Source organism: Mesoplodon mirus, assembly GCF_964341445.2.
Source record: "Mesoplodon mirus genome assembly, chromosome: 8".
Taxonomy (NCBI): Eukaryota; Metazoa; Chordata; class Mammalia; order Artiodactyla; family Ziphiidae; genus Mesoplodon; species Mesoplodon mirus.
This window is the reverse complement of record NC_138984.1, coordinates 47,943,594-47,947,462: the sequence shown is the minus strand read 5'-3', so window position 1 is coordinate 47,947,462 and position 3,869 is coordinate 47,943,594.

The following is a 3,869-nucleotide window of genomic DNA, read 5'->3' as shown; positions in this document are numbered from 1 at the left end:
CAATGTGGCTATCCACATAATACCTGGAGGGTATTACACTTAGTGAACTATGTCAGACAGAGAAAGACAAAATAAATACTGTATGTTATCACTTATATGTGGAATCTAAAAAACAAAACGAATGAATGAATCTAACAAAACAGAAAAAAACTCACAGATATAGAGAATAAACTAGTAGTTACCAGTGGGGAGAGGAAACCAGGGGACAGGCATGATAAGGGCAGAGGATTAAGAAGTACAAATTACTATGTATAAAATAAATAAGCTACAAGGATATATTGTATACCACAGGAAACATAGCCAATATTTTATAATAACTTTAAAAGGTTTATAGTCTATAAAAATATTGAATCACTTTGTTGTACATCTGAAACTGATATAATGTTGTAAATCAATCGACTGTATTTCAAAAAAAATACATTTTAAAACTCTCTATTGCCAAAATAATCAATGGAAGGTTAAAAATATTACATTTGAGAATTATCATGATCATATTCTTGTTTTTTTCTTTTACACATGATCCCTTAGCAGTCTACAGTGTACAGTAAAATCAGGAACTGGGATTTTTTAAATTACATTTTTTGAAAGTTTTCTTATAAACAAAAGTATACCAATTAGTGCTGTTTCCATATTTTATTTTCAAAATCTGTGTCACATTTATAACGGTTTTATTATTTTATTTTAAAGTAATTATATAATTAGTACTACAAATTGAAATAATCAGCATCTAGTCATTTTAATAATTTTCTTTTGTTCAAAATAACTGATTTTTGAAATTTTGTGTTTGAAAACTATTAGATTCTTATTCTATTTTTCTTCTGTAATGAACATTTAGAATTTTATCATTTTAAAGTTATTAATTATTCATAATGAGAAAAAACTAATAAGCAAATTATTTCTGTTTTAATTAACCAGTGACAGGCATGTAAATTTTTGGAAAATTAACTATTATAGTCTAGTGTTTTTATAAGGTATAAAAGGAACATATGTTATTATTTCTAGCTTGAACATGTTTCTCCTAAATTTATAACTCATATGGTAGTATTTTTTTGGAGAGAGGAATTTTTGTTAGTATACTTTGATTGTTTTACTCAGATATTACTATCGTTGAAACATACCTCTAGTCCATGGTTGGCATTTTTCAAATAAAAGCAACTACTTAAAAAAATTTACATTTTCTTTCTTATCTTGCTCCTTTATACTATAAGAATAATATACTAGTACATAACTACTAAATTAAAGTTGTATCTGAAGCACAATTTGATCCTTAGTATTACATCTTCTAGTCCTTATTCTCAGGATTTTAATGTTTGAACAAGCATACATTTTGGAAATGTATTTTAATTATGAAACAGATGGCCGCAAAACAGTACAATTTATTTAGAAACTGAAATCCAACTTTTAAACATGAGAGCCTTTTCAGTGATTTAAACCTCTGTGGTATGCCAAATTGTCTTTTAGATGAATCAGTGTTTTCTATTCAAATTTGAAAATGCTTCCTCTACTCCAGGGAGATCAGTCATTCACCCAATAATAATGACATTTTAACTTAAAAGAAATTGGTCATCTTCTTTAAAGAACACATTAAAAGTAGAACTTGTTTCACAGTAGTCATCACTTAGAAAAAAGCATTTCCCTCAGTTTTGAATCCTCTAATTGCTTTTTTGAAATGTTCCTGCAATCATGTCACTGAATATTTCATTATAATGGCTTATTTGAATAAAATATTTATTACCATATGTACAAGCATCTATATATATATAATGTAATTACTAATCATGATAATACTCATGAAGGTATTTATTCACTATAATACTGACTCTATAAAAGTTAAATACACCCCACTGTTAAGAGCAAAATTTTGCCTTTACAAACTCCAGAAAACATTCTCTAGCCATAATAAGAAAGATTAGTTTAAAATGGGATAACACAACACTCCCTCAATTTAAAGCTGAGAGAGATTGAAACAGGGAGAAGGAAAAAGTTCAGAGAGAGAGAACGTCAAACTAGGAGCAAGGAAATGTGGATTTTTTGGGTATAGTTTTGGCTCCTTATCTTGGGTAAAATATTAAAGCCCTTTAAACTTCATTTTCCTCGTAAAGAAAACAGGATTTCCAAAAATTCTTTCAGCTCTTAAACTCTGTGACTCTGGCAAAAGGCTAAGGGAAATCAGGAGACCACAGAAAAGGGTTTGAGCCAGTCGCTGGCCTCCAGTCTTCTTTCACCCAAGTCTCCTACTGTGATCCCCTCTTGGACCTTTTCACCGTTGCTCAGCCCCACTGACCACCAGCCTCCTGTTCACTTAGGCTCCTGCTGCCTCTCTATATGTTTTTCGGCCGTAACACTTGGCAACACGATTTGCTGCCGACAGACTGAGGGTCAGGAGCATACAGTGACAAAGCTCACACCCACCTGTGGATCTCTCCACCTAGCCACAACCCAGCAGGGACTAAAACTCTTAATAATCTTTGAAATGACCTGTTCTCTCTGCCTCAAATTCCCATTTCTCCGTCACTTCTCAAGTTAAGTCCCACCTTCTTTCCTCTTATTTCAGATCACAGCTCAAGACATTCTTATAAAAATGCTAGTTCCGGGCTTCCCTGGTGGCGCAGTGGTTGAGAGTCCGCCTGCCGATGCAGGGGACGCGGGTTCGTGCCCCGGTCCGGGAAGATCCCACATGCCGCAGAGCGGCTGGGCCCGTGAGCCATGGCCGCTGAGCCTGCGCGTCCGGAGCCTGTGCTCCGCAACGGGAGAGGCCGCAACAGTGAGAGGCCCGCGTAAGCAAAAAAAAAAAAAAAAAAAAAAAAAAGCCAGTTCCTTTGAGGGGTTTACCTTTTTTTTTTTTTTTTTTTGCCGTACGCGGGCCTCTCACTGTTGCGGCCTCTCCCGTTGTGGAGCACAGGCTCCGGACGCGCAAGCTCAGCGGCCATGGCTCACGGGCCCAGCCGCTCTGCGGCATGTGGGATCTTCCCGGACCGGGGCACGAACCCGCGTCCCCTGCATCGGCAGGCGGACTCTCAACCACTGTGCCACCAGGGAAGCCCGGGTTTACCATTTTTTATGTCTCTCCGTTTATATCCCCTCATCTGTAGACATTATAGACATTCCATCACTGAGGAGTTTTGGCAACGTGTTTACAAACTTTCTTTCCTCCCTACCTCCTGTTATCAGGAAGGACGTGATGTCCAAGAGGCTGTCCCAGTTACCGCCATTGCTGCTCAGCTTCCTTTGTGTTTTCACCCTGCAGCCCTCTCTCTGTTACCTCCCCCAACCCATGGCCACACCTGGGACCTCACCCAAACCTGCCCCACCTCTGAAACCTCTTCTTCAGGCATTACCCTCTCTGGTCCAAACTTCCTATTTTTGCAGCTTGCCTGCCTAAGTACTCTTTTTTGACCAATCTTTGTCCTCGGATTCATTTACTCATTTATTTTACCTATGGGTCAGCCTTCTTCTGGGTTCTCTTCTAATCCAGTTTAGATTTCGAGTCTCTCTCTTCAATCACTCCCTTGTTGAGGCCCCAAACTTTCTTGTCCATTTTCCTTTAATTCCAACTGCCTACCAAAACTGCAACTGTGACTCCAACTCTTCAACTTCTCTGTGCTTACACAAAGATTGTTTGGCAGCTAAAAATCTTCCAAGGAAGTCGGATTGGTAACTATATAAATTCATAGCCAACAAACTTAAAAGGACTTTAAAATCGCGTGAATTTCTGTCATTCGTCAGTAGTCAGTTCACTGTCTATTTCTCTGAGGAAAGTAAAAGGTTCTTTAATCTTTTTCGATGACTGTGAACCTCTTCATTCTTTACTCACTCGCTGTTGACCGACCTAGATTACAACTTTACTACCTCCTGCCAGCAAATAACCA